Source organism: Squalius cephalus, assembly GCF_949319135.1.
Source record: "Squalius cephalus genome assembly, chromosome: 11".
Taxonomy (NCBI): Eukaryota; Metazoa; Chordata; class Actinopteri; order Cypriniformes; family Leuciscidae; genus Squalius; species Squalius cephalus.
The window spans coordinates 20,131,431-20,158,785 of NC_137132.1; the positions used below are offsets into that span (position 1 = coordinate 20,131,431).

The following is a 27,355-nucleotide window of genomic DNA, read 5'->3' on the forward strand; positions in this document are numbered from 1 at the left end:
AAACCCATTAGGTTTGTGTGTGTGTGTGTGTGTGTGTTTGCTCAGGGTGCTTGTTGCAGCACTGACATTCATGAGCCGGACTCCTGTCTTTGGGGGGTGCAGGGGCGGTGGTGACCGTCGTCATCTTTTGTGTATTGACTCGTTTGTGTCACACTTCGCAACAAGATGCACCTTGTCATGTAAATAGAGGGTATTTAACAGTTCTCAGGCAATTAAACAGATAATGGTGTTTTGTTAGCTCGGGGAATGCAGAGGGGGATCTTTTTGTGATGTGTACTGACTCTGAGGGGGATCTATTTGAGAATTTGTTTTAAGAGTGACAGGGTACTTGAGGTACAATCCACAAAAACGAATGTATTGGACCAGGTGGATATGTGTCCACCAGTTTAATCTAGTAATTGCAATAAAAATCGGATATTTTTCAGTAGGGTACAACAGAGCTAAAGGTGCACCAGGGTAAAAGGCACCTTTGATTTTATTTTCTTCTAAACCACTAGATGGCACACAAACTTGCTGTAACACTTTCCGAAACATCCACTTTTCAAAATGCACGTGGAAATTTGGCTGATACTTGACAATCTCGGGCAGCAGCGCAATGTTGATCCTGTGCTAATTTGATCTAATATTTCATGTTTTTTGAATATATTTTTATACAAAGGTCTTATTAATGATTTTCAGTTTTGTTCAAGGTAATTAAAGCAACAGTTTTTCCATATGTAAAATTTCCAATATGTAAAAAAAATAAAATAAATGCTGTTGGGGTGAAAGGCACAATAATTAACATAATAATAAACAACTGGCTGCCTTTACCAACATGGTTAGATTCAGATGGTAAATATATTAAGTTGGGTGTCCACCTTAGAGATAATCACCATATTTAAAAATATGATATTAATCATATCATATAATCAATGATAATTTATTGTTACTACTGTAAATCTATATTAAATTATTATGGGATCTCATTCAATGCTTTCAGAATATTTACTCTTTTTAAAATAATTTTGTTTCTGTTTTTAAAATATATTTTTATTAGTACATTTATTTAACAAAAATGAATTTATTTATTTATCAAAATAAACAGACAATAGTACAAACTTTGCTGCAGTGATTTTGAACAAGCATTAACTTAAAAACATAGCTAAAGTATATGTATAAATAATGTGTGCATTTTGCCCCATGCTGGTGAGCTTTTTACCCGTGTGTGGGGTAAAAGGCCCACCTTGCCAACTCATTCATTTACAAGATTTTTAAACAAAATAAACAACTTTTATGATTTATTTTCATACAAAATCTGTTGCTCCATCAATGTTCAATACAAACATACGGTATAAATTTGTTCTGCAATCATACACTATGGGAGTAGTGAAAAGCTAATTTTTCTTAAGGTGTGCCTTTAGCCCTGCTGTACTCTATCTAATAGCAAAAATTGTATGTGTAGAAACAGAAAAAAACAGATTAGTGAGAAATAGACATAGCGATTGAGACTCTGCTCTATTAAAATGCATTATGAGGACGGAAAAGCAGTCAGATAGAAGGGGTTATCATTTGTTAGTGGTGACCAGAACGCGAATGGGCTGGAGACATTGTCATGCGGTAAAGGGTCAAGCTTTCAGCCTAATCTACTGATGTGACTATAAATAATGCATAGAGTGAGCTCAACAGAAAATCACAGCTGGTCTTGGCTTCATTGTCTATTGTGAGTCACACGTTCGAGCGAGCCAAAAGAACATATTGAACGGGAAAGTCTCAAAGTCAAAACACAAAGCAGCACATCACAAATGACGCTTTTGGACATGGCCTTTTAACGCATACCACAAGTGATATAATTACATTATGGTGAAAGTCATTTGCCTGGCTCACGTTGATTGTTGGGGATGAGCTGACCAGATATACTGTCCTCTGTGCATTTAATGCATTGGCAATGTAGCTTCTCTTTTTAAATTAAATGAATATTTCCCTATAAATCACTATTTTAGACAAATCAAATGCTGTTCAGATCTTTTCTTAATTATTTTGAAAAACAGACAGAGTTTCTAATTGTCTCTATAATGCCATTTTCTAATATCTTTCCTAATAAGTCTACAAATTTGCAATGTAAAAACAAGCACCAGAGTTTTAATGGATTTGACTTTAGTATAACATTTATACATCTGCTCTAATGTTGAAAATTGCATTAGAGTTGTATAAATAATATGAAAAAATAAGAAAACAAAGAGTGAACATTATTTTCACATTCAAAAGCCCTATAATTAAAGGACGAAAATGCTTTGCCTTAGCAACTGTTCAAAATGCAAAAACAGTAAATAATTTACTAATTACATTTCAATGTTTGTGTATTTAAATTGGACAAGGCCTGTATTTGTATGACGATAGCCACTAAATGGAATCAGACAGTAGGTAATTTCCAGACTGAACTCAGACCTTAAGCTTCCATTTTCTGTGACCTCACCGCCAGCTACTGACATGGCGCGTGTGGTACACTGCGTGGGGCTCCGTCCAATCAAATTTCTCCAAAATAAAATCCCCATTTCACCCTTAAATACCCAGTTTGGTGCATTCTCAATCTTTCACCCAAACTTACTTGAGCAGACAAAGAAAAAGAAAAATATTATGTCCACAATGGTTGAAAAGATACAAAACTTTCAAAAGATGTAAAAAAATATGGGGAATATGGGATGTTTTAGAAAAAAAGTAACACAGGAAGGTTTTTTTATTGAAATGCTTTTTTATTTTTGCATTACACAGTTTTAAATAACATTTTAATATACTTATTATAATATAATTCACATTTCTTTCTAAATGTTTTAGAACATTTAATGGTATATTTTTAAATTAACAATGTTAAAAATATTGTTTTTCATTTCATCAAACAACACTGTGCACATAAATTCGATCGTAATCAAAAATAAATAATATTTTAATATTACTTAAATACAATCTAATAATATTGTCCAATACAGCCCACTATTGTTTTAAATAATATTGTATTATAAAAATATATAATATTTTGACTTGTGTCAGTTTTGATACCTGCGATGTTTTTTTTTTTCCAGACTATGTCATTATATTACATTTGTGTTGTCATATTCTTAGAACATATGACAAAACAAATGGTCATTATTTTAGTGTGCTATTTAGTATGCTTTTGGTATTTATATTATCATTGATGTTGATTGATGAGTTCATATCACATTCCTGTTTATGGTGTCTATATATAGTGAATTCAATATATAATTTCAGCACAATAAATAAAGAATAATTTGGTTACACTTTATTTTAAGGTGTCCCTGTTACAGTGTAATTATACATTTAAGTACCGAGTAATATTAAGTAACTACATGCACTTACTATAGGGTTAGGATTAGGGTTTGGTTTGGTTTGATTTAGGGTTAGTTGCATGCAATTATGCATATTTTATAGTTATTACTATAGTAATTACATGTAACAATGACAATGTAAAATAAAGTGTTACCATTTTACTCAAATTATTTGGAGTATATTTTTCTGCCTCCAAACAGAAACATTTCTTCTAGCAAAAGCCTAAAACCAAATGAAATGTTTTCTATTAGTATTTAAGATGTCTAGTATTAGTATATACTATTAGTCTAATATATAATAATTGATGTTCATATGTGGGAAATTGAGCACTTAAGAAATCTCATCACAATATGTACATAGTGAAAGCCCAGTAATCCCACAATAATTGCAACACGTCATATGATGAGAGACACAGATAAATTCAAAGACTCACAGCTTTAATACAGCATATTCAACATAAATGTTTCAGGTAGATAGTGTACATGTATTAAACAGCAGGAAAAGATCAGGGTTTTTTTCTATTGAATCTTTTACATCAGCTGATTATACCAAATCTTATATACGAAAACATAATTATACTCACCTCACGAGACATCAGTTTTTAATTTGTTATTTAGTTTTTTTAAAAGAGGAAACTGTCATCCATACATCTTGGAAGATGGAATGGAAACAAAAGCAGTGCATTTGCCAGTATTTTTGTTTAAATAGTTTAAAAAGTCCCTCTGTGGTTAGTGGTCATCCCAGTTGAAATTGAAAAAGCAAACAGTTGAATAGCAGCATGCAAAATCCTCGGGTAACACAAAGCTGAAATCACTTCAGGATCAATAACAGATTGACATTGATCAGAAGCATCACGACATGCTTATCCAAATGTCCCAGATTATCAAAAGAGAAGTGTAGAAGAGGAAGGAAAAGCAGAAAGGGAGAAAATGCAGAAAGAGGAAAAGAGAAAGAGAGAGAGAAATGGAGAAAGAAAACAGAGAGAAACAGAGAAAGAGGGACAGGCAGAGAGAGAGAGAGGGGAGGGTTCGAGAGCGGCTAAGTAAGAGAGAGAAAAACGAGAGAGTTGGCCCACAACGCAAGCTTGATTAGAAAAAATGCTTACTAAGCTATCCGTTCCACACATGCACAGACTGAGGGTTCGATATTCAGCCGATCGATGAGGGAAAAGGCACAAAGGCAAAATCGGACGGAGCTCCTTTTCAAATTCACATCTCCGATGTCCCCCCCTGCAGTCTGCGGTGGTGCGACGCACGGGGAGCAAGGGTTACCTCAAGGCTGTTCCGTGGACCATGCAAACAAGTCTAGACCAGTGACCTGCTCAATCGCTCCCTTTGAGGGCCAGGCAAGTTCGGTCAGGAAGAAGAAAGCGAGGCGTGCCCTCTTTTCAATGAGGGAGCAAGGAGGTAAGGAGGGCAAAGAGAGTAGGCATCTGCTTCCATGGTTACTAGCCAAGTATGAGGATCCTGCTATTCAAAAGGCTCCGTTCTCATGCTCTCAGCCAGCCAGTGTCACAGGTTTAGAGGGAAGGCAGCACAGGAGGAGACCCGCGGCACCAGGCGCGCTTCTTTTAACGCTCTAATGATACGTGCATGGGCTGCTCACCAGAAAAAAGGAGAAATGGAGGATAGAAGGGCGACTGTGTGTCACATGACTGCGTAACATAGCTCTATTATTTAATATGTTTTTTTTTTTTAAAGCAAAGCATTACTTTTGGCTATTGCTTTGACAGGGCCGGTTTCAGTATGACCCAAACAAAAACCTTTAAGAGCGTGAAGGTCAAATGCTGTTGGATACGTTGCAGATATTTTGTTATTGTGTTTTAGTGAAAAACATTGGCAGCTAAAGAACAGACTTCTTAATCGCATTCTTGACAATTTTTGTTAGAGCTTTTGGCTTTTTTTTTTTTTTTTTTTTTGGTTGATAATAATCCTTAAATTTCTCACGTTGGATGTATTATTTCCTCTTTTAATTAGTAAATTTTCCATTGAGGAAAGTAATATTATAAGAGGTTGATGCTTGATGGTGAATCTTTCTAAAGAAGTACAGATTCTATGAAAAAAAAAAAAAACATGCTTACCTCTATGAAATTCACTTTTCTTGGACTGTCAGAACGCCACGGGTTTCTTTCAAATGAGGGAGACAGACAAAAGGAAAGAAAGAGAAATCGTTAGGTATTCCATTGTTTATAGTAGTACAATTGATGCATATTAAATTTGGAATCTGATTATTTGTATTTCTGGCTAAATGTTGTGGTGAAATCTGTTTTGGAATGCTGGACCCAGCAGCTGACACTTGCTCCACCAGACGCTCTCTAAAAAATAGACAGATGGCTGTGACAGAGGAAAGGGGCAGAGCAAAAGAGAGATTTACTGAGGGATCGTGGGAAAGTCTTGAGCTCAGTTCACCTGCTTAGAGGGAGGCAAGAGCGAGAATATATTTTCGAACCAGTGACCCATGATTAAAGGGAAGGATGAAATTGTCCTATAATCACAAGCGTTGAACTTATTTGAAAATCTGTGATTTCATGATTTATGATGGAGAACTAAAATTGAATGATAGAGCATTTGTAATTGCTTGCAGATTTAAATCAGAAAAACTAGTTTACAAATAATGAATGGGAAAATAAGAGAGACAAATTCTGATGCTATGCTTCTAAATCAGTATAGGATGCATTTTGACTGTTTAATTTGGGTTCGGTTAGGAGCTTGCATTGATGGTTTTCTTTCATTTGTGGCTCTGGCACTATTCATATTTTTGAGCAAGTTTAGTTTATTAAATAGTTCCATCTAGACAGGCAGCTTTTAATAATGTAATAAACCATTTGACTAAAACATAAGCTCCAGTCACAGAAATTGTATGACATTTGCATGACAAATGTCAAGCCTTTTAACATCATTTGATTGCGTTTGGGATCAAACAAATGAGTTCCCTAACGTTAAACAGGAAATCAATCGGGGGGGTATCAATCGCTCCAGGCACTTGCCCTACCAGTGTGGAGAAAGTGAGAAGACTTTGGGGGAAGTTAGGAAGTGCTACTGGTGTCTTATCCTCTTTACGTCTATTGTTCTCAACAATGGCCAATCACAATAACCCCTGGGGTGGATGGCACTCCACTGAATAGCCACTTTGGTGGGATTTAACGGGTTAACCCTACACAAAAGGGGTTGTGGCCATGTAACACAGCAGGGGTAGAATGTTGGAAACACCAGGAATCTACATGCTTCACTTCCTTAACTGTTGGCCTTAATTTAACTCTGGCTTTTGCACATTTTCCATACATTTTGGGTACTTTTTCCCCCCGCATTATGCGGATGCTGCAAGTTTGGTTCCGTGAGTGATGCAAATCCCCCCCAGATTTAGTTATGCAAAAAAAAAAAAGCCTGGTGTTGAGCATTCACTGCCCTCGAGTAGTGTACTTGACCTGGAAACCGATTTAGACGAGGTCTGCTTTTCTGCTGCACTCTGAATAGGTTTCGGCAAATATTTATTACTGTAGTCTTGCTCTTTGTTCTACTCGCTCTGATTTTGAGTTTCTTCGGTTTGCTTTCCATAAAACTGGATCATAACCATTTATGCCCTGTCTCCCTGGAGTGATTTCAGTTTTTGGAGTTCCGAGGGGAATGGAAGGAGAGAATGAAGCTAAAGCCTGACCTGGGATTGATTTCATTTTGAGAGGGCTTCATTTTAGTTGGCTATGGAAAGTAGTTTGTTAGAAACTCATTTATTCACACTTGTGAGCACCAATAATATGGAGCTTAAAACATGATGAAACTTATGAACCATAAATATTAAACTATAAAGCAAATGTCCATTTACTTTTTAGCAGCAAATTAATTAATATTTAAATCCATGTTTTCCATATAATTCATGATCTCAGTGCACTGTAATTTCAGAATCTTCTTTGTTCGTAGCAAGCATTGATCACATTATATCATATGAAAAAATGTACTCCCTTCTCAAAGTGTTACCGTAATTATGAATATTATAGTAGCACAGAGTGGTATCACACAAATCGAATTGTGCAGCAGTGAAATCTGAGTCTCCGTTTCATTCGGCTCCTTGTTTTGATTCCACCCCTGAGGAATCGTTCCCCTCGTTTGACCCCAGCTTTCATTATGATGCATTTCTACTCTGTTTCCATTAGCCGTATTTTTGAGGAATACCACTTTGCATTGCTTTGCCCCCCACAGAGACTGTGGTGTGCACAGATTCTTACATGCTAAGCAATGAAACTGTGAGTTTTAACTAAGTCATCAAACCTTAAATTTACCTATAAATAAGAATAAATGTAGTTGGACACAAAAAGTGAGTAGATATATAATGCTGTTTACAATACAATCATGTCAAAATAAAGGTCCATTCACAAAACCCACAATATATATATATATACACTTTTTTTGTGAAATAGAAAATATTTCTAAAAATAATAGCATGTTTTTTTTTTTTTTTTGAAATCATATTTTCTCTTTCACAAATCTAGAAATAAAAACTGCAACAAAAAAGGCAAACTCAATTTTAAGTATATTTATTACATTTAGTAATTTAGCAGACACTTTTATTCAAAGCATCTTGAGGAACATCTCAAACCACTTTATTCTAAAAGCCTACAATATTTGATGTAAACTAGAGCAGAAATAAATGCAAAAGTAAAGAAAGAGATGGAGTTAAGTGCCTTTGTTTATTATTGTCATTTAGTTTACCCGATTTTGTCTTTTAAAAAGTTTACTAATGCAACAAATACATAAAAATTAAATATAAGTTATGCATAAATGTTATGCATACTATGATATGGTGATAATTTACGAGACATTTTTTAATAAAAAAAAGAGGAACAAATCAACAAAACTTCAAAGAAGATGTAATATTCATCACAAAACTGTATAGGATAGTAGTGTCACAAAGACTAAAGTGCTTTTATATTGAACAATTAGTTTAGGATATTTAGGATATTTGTCAGTATTTTTTATTTTCTGAGGTGCACAGGTTTAATTCTGTATTATTTCAGCTGTTGTAGATCTAGTCAATGCATGGAAGCTCAGGACTTATTTTTCATTTATTTTTTAAAACCCATTCTCATGACCTTTTGAATGGCATTTAAGTTCCACGCTTTACTAATGCCACAAGTCATTTTTGTCTCCCCCCTTGTGGTGCTGTGGTAAATGCTTTCAGAGATCTGAGAATTAAGGTGCATATAGTGTCTATGTTTGTGGTCCAGGCAGAGTCCAAAATATGAGCCTGAGTTTCCTGAATGCATTTACAGTTTGCATTGATCTCCTGTACTCAATAAGATTTCAGTGGTTTTGAAAATGGGTTGCACCGTTTTATTTCTATCCTCATTTTTTGCTCGCCAGTGCTGTTACGATGGTGCCACCAGCACGTTTAGTAATGTGGTAGTTATTCTTTATTGCAGTCTCACACTATAGGTGCTCTTTAGTAAAAACAGCCTGCGGAAATAACAGCAGTGCTGAATGAATCTTAATAAATTGGTATTTTCATCTACAGTGATCTTGAACGGATCTAGAGGCCAGGGGATAATGGTATTCATGAGACATTCGACTTTTTAGAAACTTAGTAAACACACAAGTTGCATTACTGCATAGTATATTACATTTTCGTATAGTATACTTGGTTATATGGTTCTTTGGAGGTGTTTCATGTAAATCACACTTTGGCTGTTGACATGTTATTCACTTAGCACAGGGTTCACCAATCTCTGTCCTGCAGAGTTTAGCTCCAACCAGCTCCAACACACCTGTTTGAAAGTTTCTAGTATGCCTAGTGAGACCTTGATTAGCTGGTTCAGGTGTGTTTAATTGGGGTTGGAGCTAAACTCTGCAGGACAGTGGCCCTCCAGGACCGAGATTTAGCATGTTTACTCTTAACAATAAATGTTCTTTATTGGCATCTATGGTTCTATGAAAAACCTATAACATACATGGAACCTTTTCATTGCACAAAAGACTATTTTTTAAATTGAATTCTTCAGTCACACTAAGAAGAAAAATGGTTCTTTTAATGAGTGATCACTTTAAGGATCTTTGAGGAACCCAAAATGGGAAATCCATCACTGCAAAAAACTCCCTTTTTGGAACCTTTATTTCTAAGAGTGTTGTTGGGCCTTTGCAGTTTAGTCTAATTTAAATTTTAAGGACATTTTTGTTACTTTGGTATAAGTGTTGATTCAGTCATAAAATATGATTCATCAACCAAAACTGGTTGAGAATCACTTATTTTATTCACAATTATTATTATTTTTTTAAATTACATAAATAAATATATATTTGTGAATGGAACAACATCACTTTGAACAGCTTTTAATGTTGGATTACGTATATGCTTGTTTGATCAGCTTTGGTTTGTTACTGCATATTGTTTGACCAGCTTATTATTTGATACTGAGTCGTTGGTACTGGATCATGTGACCAAATGTCCAGCTCCCAGAATAAGGATTGCATATAACTATATGAAATGGAGGGAATTTTTATTTTTACATGCCAACTATTGAAACTGAGTTGTTGTAAGCATTATTCTGGCACAAGCTTATTCAGACAGATGAAATTTCCAGACTTTTGCAACTTCAACCTATTTTGAAATACTTAGAAACAAAATTTCATGATGAAGACCAATATTGCTTACTCTGTGATCAACGGAAAGACCATGAGAGAGAGAGAGAGAGAGGGAGAGAACAATTTTAGTGCAGACTGAAGTTGGTATTATATTAGTTCATTTGCATTTTCCCATCCTCGTTCTACTGGGATTTCGCCTCTAATGGATAACATACACACGCCTATGGTAAGCAATTACCACTAAGCATAGTTGATCCGCAGACAAGGAAAGTAATTAAAAAAGTAAGTAATTAAACTGAAATGCCATTTGATTTTTTGAAGGGAATTCTAATAAATGGTTTGACAAGCTTTTGCTTTCATTGATCCTAAAATAATGCCTTATTTAGCCACATTGATGCGTATGTTTTTTTTTTCAAGCTCAGTTCATTTAAAATCCATAAAGTATTGATGTTTTTCATAATCACCAGATGTAGTGCTTGGCAGTAGTCTTTTATATAATGAGAAATTATCAATATGTACTTCCATTACATCGGCTTCAACGTGACTTTTGTGATAAAACATTGTGATTTTGTGAAAATAAAGGACTTAGCTGCCCAGCTCAGGTTTGAAAACTTTTTTTAATCATTTCTGTAGTATGCTGACCAACTGATGGAAAATAAATGCCTTTGTTATTTAGTAAATTAAATTAAATTACTTGGCCTTACTGGTATAATCTGGTGTTTAAATGTGTAATCACTAGTTTAGCTTCCTTTGTCAGAATATTTATACAAGGTTGTTCTAATAGAAAAACAGATGATCATGACAATTTTTCATTGAGTAATAATAATTAACATTTTAGTTTTCAAACATGAGCACGACGACTCAAACTAATTATATTATAAATATGGAAATCTCTTTCTGATAACCATATCTCAGGCCAAATGCAACTTTTGCAGACTTCCTACTATTTTGCAGTCATGTATCCGCGGACACTGGGGTGAGTGTGTGTTTACTGCTGCTTCATGTAACTCTCCTCGAATAGAACCCCAGTTTTCCCCTCAATCATCCGGTAACTGCCGCCAACAAGTCCTGCTAAAATACTGACCGTGTTTAGTCTGGCACTGTGCGTGGAGATTGATTGGCAGCTGGGTCAAACAAAGTCATTTTCTTGGCGCCTCTCCCAGCAAATCTCTACTTGATTTGAACTAGTGCTATCAGGTCCCTTTCCACAGGGGCTGACAAAAGACCTTTCCCAGCATACCTCAGGCCTCGAGCCTCAGCCCATCCAATCATCAATCATAGCAATAATTGCTTAAAATTGACAAAAATGGATGAGTTGAGCGAACGGTAGTGAGTCAAGAAACACAGGTAACAGTCTGAATTTTGAAGTGTATTTCAAATAAATCCAAAGTAGGATTTACTTTGAAATAGTTTTCATTCAGAAGTTGCTAAAACTAAATTTCACAAATAATTGCAATGAAACGATAAATAAATTCCTTTTATGTGCATAAAAAATAAAGACATGTGACTTTGCGATGGGATGGCATAACTGGACCAACCAGTGGACTGATCTCATTGCATAGCATCTGAAATGCTGTTTTGGTCATTCTGAAATGCCTGAGCAAAGTCTGTCCTCAGAGTGTTTCGGTATAATTACCTCCCAGAACGGTCTTACATGACTGCGTTGCCAAACAGCAGGCATTAGCCTCCGAAAGAAATATAACATGACCGTGTTTATTGCATTTTTGTCTGCACGCTCTGAGGAGTAATATATTTTAAACAAATTATATACAGTGGCTTCCCCTACTTCATCAACTTCCATTTTTCTTTGTGATATTTATCGCCAGTTTATCAGAAAGTAACGATTTTGTTCTCTTCGACCCACTTGATGAAAACGGTGCTTTATTCGTAAATGTTTTATGCGATATTCCAATTTTGCGCATAAGTTATATTCCCAACTGTGGATGGAAACAGCCATTGTGAAACATGAAATTTTAAAGTAGAAAGACTGGAATAGTATTTTCTATATATATAGTTCTGATTCCAATTCCTCTTAACAATTCTGGTTAGTGGTTCCATTTAAAAATTCTTTTCATGCTGGAATATATATATATATTTAATTCTTCATTGTCAAATGAAGATAATCTTTGAGAATAAATGATAAAAACAACAAATAAATGTAAAACAATTCTTACAAAAGGTGTATTTTCACGTTTTAATGAATGTCTTTTACAGCTATACCATGGGATAAAAAAACAGGTCCGCAACTACCTTAATTTAAGTCCTACAGACAGTTTTTCCCGAAGCTAGCGTAATTTTCCAATTGTTTTCAATGAAAGCACTGCGTTTTTAAAATGGCGGCAGCATGATGAATCGTCGACGCTGAACATCTATTTAACGCTGTGCGCTCATCACTGTCACTTTTTTTCACATTCGTCCAATCACAGTGGAGGAGGGGCGGGACAAATACCACACCGACCCACCGTCACATTTTGCTCGTCAACATTTTTATATTCAGAAACAAACAGATACTAGTAACAGTTTCGTGGATACATATAAAGTCTCAACTGAAAAAAATGCTGCGCCGCCCAATTGTTCACAATTGCCCGCAGCAAGGCGTTTTCTTAAAAAAGAACCGTCTCATAAGAGTCATTTGATCAACACGCAGACTACACTTGGGCTGTTTTTGATTCCCTACATGGGAAGACTTTGGTTCCAGTATTTTTATGTTTTCTCGAACTATAGCTACATCCTGTTGCTGTACATCAAGTCTGGGTAAAGATTTAACTATTTATCAAGCAAGAGAGGGATTTGCTCTCTGACATCACTACATCTGGAAAAGTGTACCGTTTGTCAGTGGTCTTTGCTTGCCGCGGGCCACAATGTCGTCTTGGACAACCACACACAGGTGTATAATGCTTTTAAAATTGGCTATGAATTATTGCAGAGAGGCACTGCCCATAACCAAACTCCAATTTGTCTTAAGTTAGTGTGGGTTGGCTCAATGTGCTTGGCTAAATTTCAAACTAATACTAGGATCTGTTTTTGTCATCATTTTTTAGCCTAATGTATAATGATCCATCTTATTATAATCCATTTCGTTAGTTGATCTTCACCTCTTGAATTATTTAGGTTGCCAAACGGAATATTCAATAAAAAAAAAACTTTTGATGAGACAGGTGTTACATGTATGATCTGTGTTTCCCCCTTTCATTGTGTTTTTGGTTCAGTCCTGTGACCTAGTGTGCCTAGTGCATTGTCAATCACCTCATTAGTTATCTTGTTAGTACCTGTGTATTTATACCTTGTGTTCTCCTTCAGTCTTTGTCCATTATCATCAATGTAAGAGTGAGTGTTTGGTGTTTCCCCTGAGAGTTTGGTTATTAAATGTTATTTATTCATTCCTCGTCTCCATGAGCTTTGTCCTACACTTATAAGGTGACAACAGGTGAAGGCAAAATGCACATTGCTGGTGAAATACTAACTAGATATCGACCTCGATGGATCATAAGTAACCTCCATTAATGAAAAGGAGCTTTAATTAAATAATGGAAAGAACAGGCTTTTGTCCTGCTTTCAGTTAAAATATTTCCCCCAATCAGCTGGAGAATTAAATCAAATTATGGCAACGGTTCTCTCTGTGAAACCTTTTAGGTCAGGTCTGGAGAGTTGCAGTGAGAAGTGTGGTGGATCTGTCAGAGTTTTCTCAGTGACTTTAATAAGATTCAGACCAGTCTTGTTTTCACTCAGCAAAATGCGGTGCAGTGTGTGAGTCATGAGTCCTGTCATATGTTTGAGTAATTGCTATGAACCGAGTGACTCCTCGACGCATGTAACACTGCCTTGTTGCCAAATGGCACGTGAGGGGCCCCACTCAGCTGCTGCTCACATTTGCTTGTTTAAGACTAATGGCACCGTTGAGTTCACTTCACGTGTGCACAAACAGTCAGGCTGTAGTCAAAAATATCTCGCTTTTTCAGATAAACTGCCACAGAAATCCCTATCTATCCTTGCTTTCATTACTTTTGTTAATGCTGTGGGATAAAACTAATCGATCAGTCTAGGTCTCCATTCTCACATGTCAAAGAGTACAAATCCACTAAGGGATGGAATTTATGATAAATGGAAATATTCTTCATAAATGAACTAGGATTTGTCATTTTCTGGGCTAATCTTTATGTTTACAAGGAATGTAATTGGCGAGGTGAAATAAACTTTTATGCGAGTATACATTTTGGAGGGCACTGATTTATGGATATTTCACAGAGAGGAGAGGTTTTAAGTCTGCTTATCTTTATTACTTACTTTTATAAGATTATTAAAATATTAGTTTACCCAACAATAAAATTCTGCCATCATTTACTCATTCTCATGTCATTCCAAATGTTTGTTCACGCTGCTCTTTTCCACGACAAGCTCTGTAAATTACACAAAAAAATATTTTTTTTGTGCGTGACAAGGCTTGTGCTGTGTTCCAAGTCTTCTGAAGCCATATTCTATCTTTGAGTGAGGAAAAGGCCACAAATGAATTAATTCATAACTACTAAATTTCAGTAAAAAAATACTTTTCAAAGTTATAAATAAAGCAACGATTATATATTGGAGTATGACCGTACGTTTTACAAGAAAATACTATTTCAGTTATTCTACTTCAAAATTTCAAGGTTTTATTCAATGTGTTATTTGCCATTTCTTTGTAATTAGTGTGAAATTTACTAACAATTTCATTTTTTTTTTTTGTGTATTCACATTTTTGCATTTGGCAGGCACTTTTATTCAAAGCAAACTGCATTGCTTTCAATGCACACAGTTTCAGGCATCCCTTGCTCTAAAACATCATGATACTTTTAAAGGACCTATTTTCCTTTTTGGAGTTTGACAGCCCTCTGGTCACCACTCACTTTGAAACAGACTGTATTTGTGGTCTAAAGAAGGAAAATCATACGGTGAAGAATTGACTTTATGAGTTTGAGTAATCTGTACTTTTAACTGTCAAAACTGTAAAATGTTAATCTAAAATATATATATATATATATATATATATATATATATATATATATATATATATATATCAAAGCATCCTCATTTGTAAGGGCAAATGGATCTTCTTGTATTTTTTTTGTATTTTTTATTTTATATTTATCCATGTTGACTACTAATGATGCCTGAGTTATTCTTTGGTGTGGGGAGCATGAAATGTTATTTTATGACCGGTATATTTTGACATGTCCACATTCTTTATTTGCAAAGCCTCATAGCTTCGTTCCTATTCACCATGCTCCATTTAAATTTACTGGTAATGTGAACCAGCTTATGGGCAGGGTTAAACTTGGAAGCTGACTACAAAATCAAAGAGCCATGTTTGACCTTACATGGCCGTTTCATTGGAAGATGTTTTTGGTTCACATGTTTTGTTATGGAACACAGCAAAGAGCTCAGATGGTGGTTGTAAATATCTCATTCCAAGCCCAAAATTGTCTACCATTGTGAACCCATACAATGTTGGCTGTACAAAAACTGTCAGTCAAGCAGGTAAAGGGTCAAAAGGTACTGAAACTGATACTGTACTTAGTGACTCTTCAGACAGTCATTACATAGCTGTTTCATGTTTAGGATTAGCAGCAAACTGTGGTTTAGTTAGGGTTACTAAAAGTAATGCTAAGATGCAGCTTTGCTCTCAGCTTAGCAAGAAAGATCAACTCTTTTGCTCACAGAACGGAGTTTGACAGCCCAGGGCGTGCCGCTATTTGAATTTTTGGCATCATTTTTGAAAAAGCAAGATTACCTCAGTGACTCATGATTGGGAAAGGCTGTTGAGGTTTTGGACTAGGCAAGAGTTCTGTGTTATCAATCACTGAACTTGTCAAAGATTTTAGTGGGGAACATGATCTGTTGAGCTACTTACTTTTTTTATTTTCTCAGTGAAGCCACTTGAACAAAGTTGAGCTCTTGAATCAAAACTCCCCAACCATCATAATCACTTTTCAGGTACAGGGTTGTGTGTTGATTTTATTTTCATCATCAGCATTATTTATTTATTTTTTATAAAATAGTATAATTTTAACCCTTAAATGCATGAATGTTTCACCAATCATAATGACATATGTATATATGAAGTATATCTAACATGGATGGATCTCCGAGAATGTTGCGATAATATAAAACTCTCCTGATTTTAGAGTAACAATTACAGAAGAATAATATACATCATATTTTGTTACCTTTTAGAGCTTGGAAGGGTTCAGTTTGAGCAGATGTTTTATACCATCGTCATTGTTCTCGTCAGAGCTCATTTCTCAGTACATTCAGCATCTGGCTCAGATTACGATCTCAAACATATTCTCAAAACTATAATTTTCAACATCTTCAAAATCAATATTTTGATAGCTGAGCTTCTTCACCAGATCCACCATCAAGTGACAGTGACACTAATATTTGATTGCGTTCAGTACTGAGCCATTTCAAGTTTTGCTGATGATACTTCCTATTCTTTTGTTTTCTGCCTGCTGTAACTATGAGTGAAACGTCACGTCATCATTGTGTATCAGAAATTTCCACCTTGTGGAATAAAGGTAAATTGCACTTATTCAGCCATCAAAGAATCAATTATTGTTGAGCAGAAAAAGAAAAAATACTGGAGTTGTTAGCGACCCTATACAATTGTTTACAAAAAAAAATTAATGGGAAAACAGGCATTCTTTTATAATTTTATTAGTTATTTTCTTGTTATATTGTTTATAATGAATTGATTGAGGAATACTAATAAGGTTAAAGTCTAGATTTAAAAAATGAATGAGTAGGAGGGTAGTAAATGACGTCCTGGGTCACTAAAGACCCGAGGTATGAGTTTAAGTATCAGTGTCTTCCATTTAACAGTTATTGGCCAAAACATAAAACAGTGCTTTTCTGTATTAAGCATTTTAACATCAGTGCATCCGATTCCTAACTGTATTCGTTATAGCAAATTGTGTGTTTATAATCTAGTTTATTATTATATCTTTGCGTTACATGTGATAAAACAGGAATGCTTGTCTTCAGGTATAGCAATTTTATTTATTCATGGTCTTAAATGCATATTTCATTTGCATAGGACAAAAAAGATCTTTCCTCGTAGTGCATCATACCTTTGCCTACATATACATGTATCACAAAAGAGTGTTTGGTATATTTCTCTACATTACGTTGCATGTTGGCCCAAATTAAAGGAAAGATTAGTTTACAATGCAGGTCTTTGTGAAGGTCATACATTGATGTGCCAGATATTAACATCATATTAACATCTCTATATGGTGTAGGACAATCACAGTTTTTTTTTTTTTTTTTTCAAGTTTATAATCAAATGAGCAGCCACTTGTCATTAACCCGTAGATCCGATCTTGTGATAAGTTTGATGGCACAAGCTCGTTTCTATGGGTCTCTGTCTCTGTGGTAGAAAATCATCCAAAATGTAAGGCCAGCCTGCTTTGGCTTTTTACATATTGCACTCTTTGCCTTGCTTGCCAGGCATTGAAGTTGCTCAGACATGTCTAGTGTAATTTACTATTGATTGACATTTATGTAAACTTCTTCAAAAGGGATTACAGCAACCGAGACTGTGTGCATCCAGGTTGAGGTAGTAGGTTGTATGGTTTAGAATTTTGCCCTGGGAGTTAACTGTACAACCTTCTAGCTTTCCTTGGAGCTCACAAGCCACCGATCAGCACACAGTTACCAAAATTAAACTACAATAAAACTTTGAGACTTGAAGAATGAAGTAATATGATGCAATGCATTTTTATTTGGAATTAGTATTTGAATCAATTGAGTGTGAGTCTGAGAGATGGACCTTTATATATCCTTTCATTAGTATTGAATGGGAATTAAACATTCATGCATAACCTTGCGAGTCATTGAGGATTATGTCTGTCAGAAGTAAAGCTGCAGCCAGTCACAGGTGAAATCGATAAAATAATCTGAAAAGGAATGTTTTATTTCTTTGTTAGCTTTCTTTATATATATATATATTTTTTTTTTTTTACAGTTAATTTCATGCATCCATTTTTGGTGAATGCTGCACTAGAATAAGTCTCATATTTCGACTACAGGGTGAACAGAATTGATTCTGTATTTGTCTACATCTCAGTCCATTTGTCTTGTAAAACCACAAGAAAGCAATTGGCCTCACTTATAATTTCAATGGTAACCCAACAAGTTTCCTTGAGGGGATTTTCTTTACCTATTTGTTCACCCTTTAGCTGTTGCATGAGCCTATTGGCTTTTAATTTTTCTCTGAAGCTGTAATATGAATTTTGCTTAGCTCTGCCGCACCTGACAGACAAGTGATAAAGCTTGGTTTTGCTTCATGTCCAGTAAATAACCATAATGTATACGTGGTGCACTGAGGTGTCATCGATTTGTCTGGAGCTGGTCCTTTCGGTGCTGTCAAAGAGTCTCATGGATCAATGCCGGCTCGCCCTTTGACCCCTAAGAGAAATCAATAGCATTGAGCGTAAGGGGCATGGGCAGCGTCGATAGAGTTGGCTGTCAATTGGTGTGACAAGACATGATAGTTATTAATGTTTGCACACTCTACCCTGTCGGCCAGTACATCTCGGCTCAGACATTTTTTTTATAGACATATTTTATGTTTTTGAAGATATTTTATCAGAGCAGGGAAGTGTTAGTAGAGTGCAGAATGACTCGCTGTTCGGATTTGAATTGAGAATGCCTTTTAAATTTAAATCAAATTTGAATTGAGGTAGCACACAAGATACAAGTTGCAATTAAAATTTTTATTAAAAGAAATGATATAACTGAAATAAAATGTAATATGACCACATTTTTTAACTAGAAAACCAAATTGCCAAGCTAAACGTGTTTATAAAGCTTTGATAGATAGGCCTATGTGTATTTAGCTTACATATTTCATCATATTTAATAAATTGGAAATCAAATTGTGTCAATCACCTGTGTTAAATTTCTTTGAATTGCAATTCCATTTAATTCCTCTTCCTGTCATTTCAATTCAAATTCCAACTGAATTTCCTGTGAGGCGTGATTCATTTAAATCAAATTTGCATGAATTGAAAGAGAGCCAATTCTTCAATTCTGAATTTTGCACAACCCTGATACAGTGTTGAGATTCATTTATTGGTTTTGTATTTGCCTATAGTGAAGGGTCACTGCAGAACCATAACACTCAACTGCACAAGGACTAACAAGCTTTGTAAAGCTGGTAATGTATTTGCTGCATCTTTAATGTCCAAAGGTGAAAGTGGGGGTCAGCAATGTCCAGACACTAAGGCAAAGGCTGTAATAGAGTTGATTGATTACAGGCACTAGTTTAGGGCCTGCATTGATTTCATTTGCTTTAAAAGTCCCTAGGCCCTGTAGAGTCTCCAATGTCTGCAGTCTGGAGTCCAAGCGGACTTGGACTTGAATTATGTGTTGCTGTAGAAATCGCTGTGTTCCTTGTGGTGCAGTGGAGATTATATACTGACATTCACAGTGCTGTGCTCCTCTGAGAATGCCTGCATAGGGCAGGAGTGTTAATGAAACGGGGAATGAACTGAACCACAAGATAGGCTGTTCTGCAAGTCATTATATCGTTACACGAACCCTCTTTCTCCATGAACCGCCTTTCTCAGTGTTTGCGCTATAATGTTAGACATAGTTAATGATGAATTAGTCATTAGGCATAGACTTATTCATAATATGCTATCAGCAGTGGTGTAAATGATTGCTTAACAGTTAATTTATCAAAGAAGATGCCATCGACTGACCCAGACCAACCGCACAATAGTTTGTGCAAAAGGTTTATTGCTGTCTTCAGTCAATTAATTTTAGCGTCCCCTGAGCCGGGATGAGTTTGAAGATGAGGTCGTCTGTCAGGAAGACATCGAGTTTGTGAGGTATTTCTTTGGATCTTCACTTTTCTGCCACCAGCCATTTGCCTTGTGCCTGAAGAGAAGCGCTCGCCTCACTCATGCGCCGCAGCTTCCTGCCACTGCGGGACAGCATGATGGATGTCTCCCATAAGCCAATGGCAGCAAACGGCGGGGCGGGTATAACCTGCGCCTTCCAGTCCACCCCCGCCCCCCTCCTAAGACCAGTCTGCGTCTGATTCAGCACCCGGCTCCTCTTTTCTTTACCTCCAAATATGATTTTTTCTCTCCTTCAGAGATGGATGGTGGCAGCGATGGCGTCTCGTTTGTTCGGAAAGGCAGAGGTAAATTGTGAATGCCGATAATGATCTGCTCATTCCCGGGAGCATCACCTTGGTCGGTTCTCGCCTTGTCCTCAGGGGAGGACAGGGGCCAGAGGTGTGGGGGGCGGGAGGAGATTGGGGGAGGAGCCGGGAGAGGTGAAGGGAATAACATCACTCATGTTTTGGCTGGGGTGAGTGACTGAATTGCCACCACAGATGGGAGAGATTTCATTAAGCGTACCGAATAGTGTCGACAGAGGTAAAAGAGGGGGGTGGGGTTCGCCGTTCGTATGTTTGCCACATCTGTATGTAGTTGCCAACTAGTCGCACCACCAAATATCTAAGTGACAGCTTTGCCTTGAGGCGGTTTGGTGCATGCCTGCATTTCCAAAGGGGTTTGAGTGTCCGATGCAGCCTATTTGAAAGTAACACAGACTTTCGCTGGGGATTTTTCTGTCTTTTCTGTGTCTGCAACTATTGCCTGATATATATAACTGCAATGCAAGGTCGCTTTGACCTACCTGTTATGTGGATGGGGCACCTTGAATCTCTGCTGGGTGTCTATGGGATTGCATGTCTGTCATGACTAAGAGAAGACAACAAAGAGGAAGGACTTACCGTCTGGCTCTGAGATGGAGGTGGGGGGGGGGGTGTTTCCTCACATAAAGACTGCAGAGCAAGGGCATTTGTCTACTGAAGTCCAATCTAAGAAAGAGGAAACAAGTTTCACAAGTTGTCATTCAGCTTGTTGCCATTCCATTCTTCTTTTCCGCCCCATCATCCTATTATAGTTTTGTCTCATGCATAACAGTTATTAGCAAAACTTCTTTGTATTTTACATGCAACATTTTCAGGCTTTTCACAGGACCAGTGATGCTTTAGGACACAAAGCATACGTGATGCAGCCAGACACAAACTTTTGGCAGTGTAGAAGCTGCTGAGTTCAGCTTTGATAAAAGAAAAGCAATAGCCTCAGCTGGTCATAGCTGCCCTCCTCCTGTTCCCTGAGACCCTAACTCGTGAGTTCTTCTTTCAAAATCACGGGTCAGGAGCTTGGGAGACAGGTGGAGGGCTTCAGCACCTCTGACCAAAAAAAAAATCTCTCAGACAAATGAGCTTGTGCAACAGTATGTTTGCCTGCATGCTAATCGTATCGTGTTATATATGGGCTTGTCACACTGCACTTAACCCAGGGTGAGCATTTAAATCCCAGGTTAACTCCACTTTTAACCCTAGGTAAAGTGTTTCACAATTCTGTTTTTGAAAGCAAGTTATCATGGCTGTTAACCCCGGGTTAGAGCAGGGTTTATTGGGACTTTGTGATGCTAACCCTTCAATTGTGGTGCCAAAAAATATAGTTTAGTTTAGTTTCATCTTAGGGGGAAAAGTTATTGTATATTCTTATAGTGTAAATGATATTGTTGATATAGCGGTTTCCGCAGATATTCTAATTCATTAATTTAAAAAAATAAATAAAAATAATGTATCTCCTGATTTCACAAATAGGAATGTTAGTCTAGAGTTTCCAAATATACTGTGTGAAGTTAACTAACCATAAGTAAAGTATAAACAAGTGAATGAGTGATATGAGTGAACCCGGGATTACATTAAACAAGGGTTTGGAATGAGAAATGAAAATCCCACAGGCTATTTCGAGATCTGTATTTAAGATCTGAACTTAAATGCATAACTTAAAACATTTCACTCACTTCAATCACCTTGAGGCACGACCGGTTTGTAAACCGGGAAATACCAACTTAGGATACACCTGGCAGCTAAGGTGTCTGGTTAGGGGGTTTTCCATCCCAAGTTCTCAGATCAGAGCATACATTTATTTCAATACTATAGTAAAAGTCAAATTAAATGCAACACATGTACATGTTCCTTATACGTAGTTTTGGTAAACCGAGATGTATCTTGTGGCTCTTTCACAAGCACAGCTAATGCATTAAAAGGCGTATCAAAAGGAGAATTTACTGGGAATTTAATATGTAGGTAATGCATTTGGTTTGCTTCCTGCTGGGCATATGGTTACTATTACAGTTTATTGGCAGAGACAGAGATTGTCGAGAGTGTAGGGAGGGCAAATGCTGTTTTCAATAATTTTTCGAAGAAGTTCTCTGGCAGATTAATTAAAAGCAGATTGGCTCCTTTATTATGGAATTATCGTGGAGGCAAGATGTACAATGGAAATAAAAGGTGGAAAAGGTCAGTATATTCCATTACTGTCCATTTGATGTCTGTGAACTAGGAGGATTAGGAATATATATATATGTTTTATCTAAGAAGCGGGTGGGATTTATTGCCGTCACTCAAATATTTTCACATCGTTAGAGTTTCCAATCAGACTCCAGGTCTGAGGATAATTGCTTTGCTTCAAAATGTCATTGCTGTGTTTATGACAGCTGTTAGCGAGTCTTCAAACATTTATGGATTAATAGCATAATTCTGCAGACAGTTCTAATGCCATTCGGTATGCTTGTCTGCAGAATAATAATTCACTATTCCAGTACCTGGATTACCATTTGCATTTAACCTACATTTATTGTGGATGTGTAATTATAAAGCCACTGACTAAGACTTTGCTAATGTAATACTTATATATATATATTGTAAGTGATATATTTGTTTAAAACACTCAGATTGACTCTTGCCCCCTTTTTGTCATTATTTTTTAAATCTCTGACTCTCAAGAATGAGTTGAATGAGAAAAAAAGAAAAGCGTCTAAAATGCATCCTCAACAAAACTGATTGTCCTCTGACGCTAACCATCCAATTACGCACTGCATGACTTTTATATATTTATTAAACTTCACTCCAAGCCGTGGCAGTTTTCCAGCTAATAGGTGGTTGCCAGAGCCCCCAGCAACAGTAGCGAGATAGTCATCCACCATGAATACAAAACAGTCAGGCATGGCACAGTAAGCCTGAAGCCAATAGACTCAGTCAAATGCGCATGCCCACTGAAAGAAAAACAGCCATGGTGCGTCTGTCTGTAATCTGGCCACCGGAAATCGGGATATCGGAAAGAGTTTATCTTTGCATCTTTGAGTTTCCATTCAGAGTTACAGTGAGGGTTTTAAAGCTGAAACATCTAACTTGATGGTTTACAGCTCGCTAGATATTAGTAATGAGATTATATAGTATGAGCAGAGGTTCTCAACTTTCCTGCAGAGTTTAGCTCCAACCTTGATCAAACTCACCTGCTTAGTAATCCTGAAGACCTTGATTAGCTTTTTCATGTATTTGATTAAGGTTGGAATTGAAAAGTGAATCTTCAGGGCCAGAGTTGAGAACCCCTGATATAGAGTTTAGTGGGCACATTTCAATGTACTGAGAAAATTGCAAATCAAATTGTGGAAGAAACGGGCAGGTAATTATGAGACTTGTTGGGTCTTTTTCTTGGGAAATTACTTAAATATGACTAAAATTTACTTTTTTAAAGAGAATACTGAATCTCCTGATCAAAACATATATGTAATCATATGCATATGTAAAATAATGCGATCATCAACATTAACCAGCAGGTAAATCAAAACTGCCTAATGTTACTGAATGAAATGTCGACCCAGGACGAGCTATAGGACTGTGCAAACATTAGGGGTGTTCAATTTACTCCATCTATTTTTGATCATCTTTCTGAATCCGATCTGGATAGTCTTTGACAAAAACTTGATTTTCTCATTTCTTTGTTCAAAATGTTGCTTTTTTTAAATTAAACTTACCCACATTCAAGTGTTGATAAAAGGGAAGGGTCTGTTCTTTCTTTTGATATATTGCATGTTCAGGTATTCATACAACAAAATATTCTGGGGGCCATGAAATTGTAAAAATGCACAATGAGCGCAATGAGCAAAATATTAATGCACCGCATTAAAATGTTTATTCAAAGCAATGAAATGGCATGACTGTCTGTAAAAAAAACATTTAAACTAATGTTAAATAAATAAAATATAATTTCATAAATTGCAAATTGCAGCAAAAAAATTGCAACAATTCTGAACAAAACAGCATCATGTATTTATACAAAGAGCCGAAGCGCCGATCGCACAGACTATTTTTTGCGTTTAAAAACATGAGACCCAGTGGAATGGAAAACCTCCCACAAAGTCTAGAGACATGTTTTTCTTTTAACTTTAAATGGCTTTCTAAACATGCAGCTTCCTTGTATGAGATGCGAGTGCAGAGATGTACGTCTAGCACTTATTTACAGAGACCCAATGGAAAAGAGCGTCTTGGTGAGCTTCTCCATTTCTTAGTGGTTTGAATGGTTTTGTTTGAATTGTTTGTATGGTTTGAGTGATCGTAGCATCTCGTGCACCATTGATAAGGGTGTCTGACAAAACAAAAATTCAAATGCACCATTTTAGCATTCGAATGTGGATTTTTATTTTAGATTCGACTAATATTCAAAATTCAACTTTTAATTTGAATCTATTTCTAATCAATTCAATAGTATGAGTCATGAATTGTGGGTAATTTCTACAGTGCAGAGCTGGCACGATCTTCAGCTAATTTAAGTGCATTAAATATGTAGTCCCATGGAGGTCAAGGAAGGCCTCAAAGTGACTGAATTTCTTGACAGATATTGTAAGATGCTTGAGGGCGAAGCTATTGTCTCCATTTAATAAATGTGAGTCAAATAAGGACACAACCGCTGTTTTGGTCACAGATGTCTTGCTCTTTTCTAGTTGACTTGTTCTTTTTCTTTTTTTCGATCACACACGCATATTTTCTAGCACACACTTGGGTGATATTCAGAGTTGGCTGATGTCTGGGTTTTTCAGACACTGCGGCAGGCGTCCAGACAGTCACCTGAAAACTCACTCCATCTTTGAGTGCGCTGCCGCCATTGCTTTCACCCTCCAATTCAATCTTATGAATACGCTGCATATAGATTACAACATTTTCATTTCATTTTCACATTTCAATTGCTTGAAAATGAGAGGCTATTGAGAGGCAAATCAATGTTTTATGATCTTTTTTTACCTAATTTCAACCATGCACTGTCAGACAGCCATTAGCGCCAGTGAGATTCACTTTTGTGTCGTCATGTGGTGGATATAGTCTGTAACTGATGCAAATGATATTCTGGCTCCAAATCTCCCATTGTCCCTCTTCAACTCGGTTTTATCTCCTTGGCGCCCTCTACTGCATTGCTTTGTAGGTGTTGCCATGACAACCCAATCCCTGTGCATCCATATTCCATGTTCGCAAGCGACAACAAGGTGCACTGTCACATTATTTGTATCGGCACCACCAAGGTCACTTTCTCTCAGCAGTCTGTCTTCCAAAGTCAGCAACCCTCATGTCAGCCAGCCCACCATGAACTATTGAGCAGACACGATGTGCACGGACACTATTTTAATATATGATATCGTATGATTAAGATTGTCTGCACTTTCTCAGCCACCAGGTCACATTTTGCTGACATGTTTTCTTTAAACTGGCTAAATAATCCTTTAGTGGAGGAAAACCTCACTGTGTGTCTCATATACCAAGCTTTAACTGTACGATAATTGTAGGGGGAATTCAATGGAATGTTTAGCATAATTTTTGTGCCTCATATGGAAATGTATCCGTTATTTATGGCCGATATGTGGGTTTACCGCAGATGAGTCGAGCGCCAAACTAAAACCATCTCATAAGATGGTAAATGTGTGGTTTCGGCTCAAACTGAAATACCGCAGTGTGAGGGCCATTTCAAATGATGTATATGTGCGATTGTGGCTGAAATTGTGCCGTGTGTTTCATTCGCAGGCAGTCGGCAGTGTTTAAGCGAAGCTCATCTCCACACAGATGAGCTGAGAGGTCAATGAGTTCCTGGGCTGCCACAGAGACTGCCAAGTACAACCAGACACACTCTATTAGATGCATTATAAAACTGTTGAAACTCTCTCTATCTTTTTCTCTTGCTCTGCTTCTCTCTCTCAGTGTTGCATTAACCAACTCTTATTACTGTCAAATGCTTTTGTCCAGGCTTTGTTCAATAAAGAAATATAAAGGTGAAAATCTTTGTTCTTTTGCTTGTTTTTTTTTTTAAGAAATATACTGCAACTTTATTATATATATATATATATATATATATATATATATATATATATATATATATATATATATATATATGTATATAATAATTTTTTTTACTGAACTGAACTGAACTGAACACAAAAGAGGGTATTTTGTTTAAAGAATATGGAACAGTTGATGGGCCACAAAATCCCTGTGGGAAGCCAATAGGGCCCATCAACTGTTTGGTCTTCAAAATATCTTCTTTTGTGCTCAGCAGAAGAAAGAAAAAACTTGCAGCTGAGTAAATGATGACATAATCTATCCCTATAACAAAAGTGTTCATTTTACAATTAATAATGTGCAAGTTTTTGAGTACAATCTTAAAAGAAACATTTTTCTGTTCATTTTGTAAATGTTGTGTAAAATATGAAACAATATGTATTAATGAATATTATTTAAATGCATGTTATATAACATGAAATAATATTTGTTGTAAAAATTTGAAATACCATTCTAAATATTTTTTTTTAATTCTAATTCAGTATTATATAGGCCTGCTCTTTAGAAATCAGCAACAGCCTTTCCAGACGGAACGGTTAACAGAAGTGCTTATTTTACAGTGTATAATGCACTTTTTTAAATATTAAAGGAAACATGTTTCTTGTTAAATATTGTGCAAAATAATAAATAAATAATAATCAGATGACATATCACAACCAGGGGTATCTGGTACTCACAAACAAAACTGTAGGTGGTCCAGAAGGGGAACGAAATATCAAAAATGGTAGGTGGATCCTGTTGTAGAGCAAGAAAATCTGCGTCCATGCACTCACTTAGTAAGAAAGGTAAGGCTTTTTACCTTTCTAATTATGAGAGTGCCTGAGCGTGGATTTTCTTGCTCTACAACAGGATCCACCTACCATTTTTAAATAAACAAATAAATGAATACATATAAAACAAATTGTACTTTTATTAATTCTTTTTCATTTTATTTAAATTTAGCATTTATATTGACCTGCACTTTATATATCAGCATCAGCTTATCCTGATTGGAGGATTAACAGAAGTGGTCATTTTACAATGAATAATTAGGGCTGGGTATCGATTCAGATGTTACAATTCGATTCGATTCGCAAGCTCTTGATTCGATTTCGATTCTCGATTCGATTCTAAATTAGATTTCGATTCGACTCAATGAATATAGATTTAATACAAATCCTATATTTATAAAAAAAAGAAAGAAAAGTGAACATAAGTTTACAAGTGAAAAAAATAGGGCTGTCAAATG

At 36.2% G+C, this 27,355-nt stretch overlaps 2 protein-coding genes across 2 annotated transcripts in view; one reads left to right on the forward strand and one right to left on the reverse strand.

Annotated features, from left to right (window-relative positions):
• Positions 1–8,133, reverse strand: part of samsn1a (SAM domain, SH3 domain and nuclear localisation signals 1a) — a 123,321-nt gene extending 115,188 nt beyond the window's left edge. The window contains exon 1 of the mRNA XM_079887126.1: positions 5,402–8,133. The gene's annotated coding sequence lies outside the window, so the exon portion shown is untranslated. The remainder of the gene's footprint in view (positions 1–5,401) is intronic.
• The window catches only part of LOC307166986 (arsenite methyltransferase), a 49,162-nt gene extending 23,099 nt beyond the window's left edge, over positions 1–26,063 (forward strand). The window contains exon 11 of the mRNA XM_079885837.1: positions 25,816–26,063. The gene's annotated coding sequence lies outside the window, so the exon portion shown is untranslated. The remainder of the gene's footprint in view (positions 1–25,815) is intronic.
• The last annotated feature ends 1,292 nt before the right edge of the window (positions 26,064–27,355 follow it).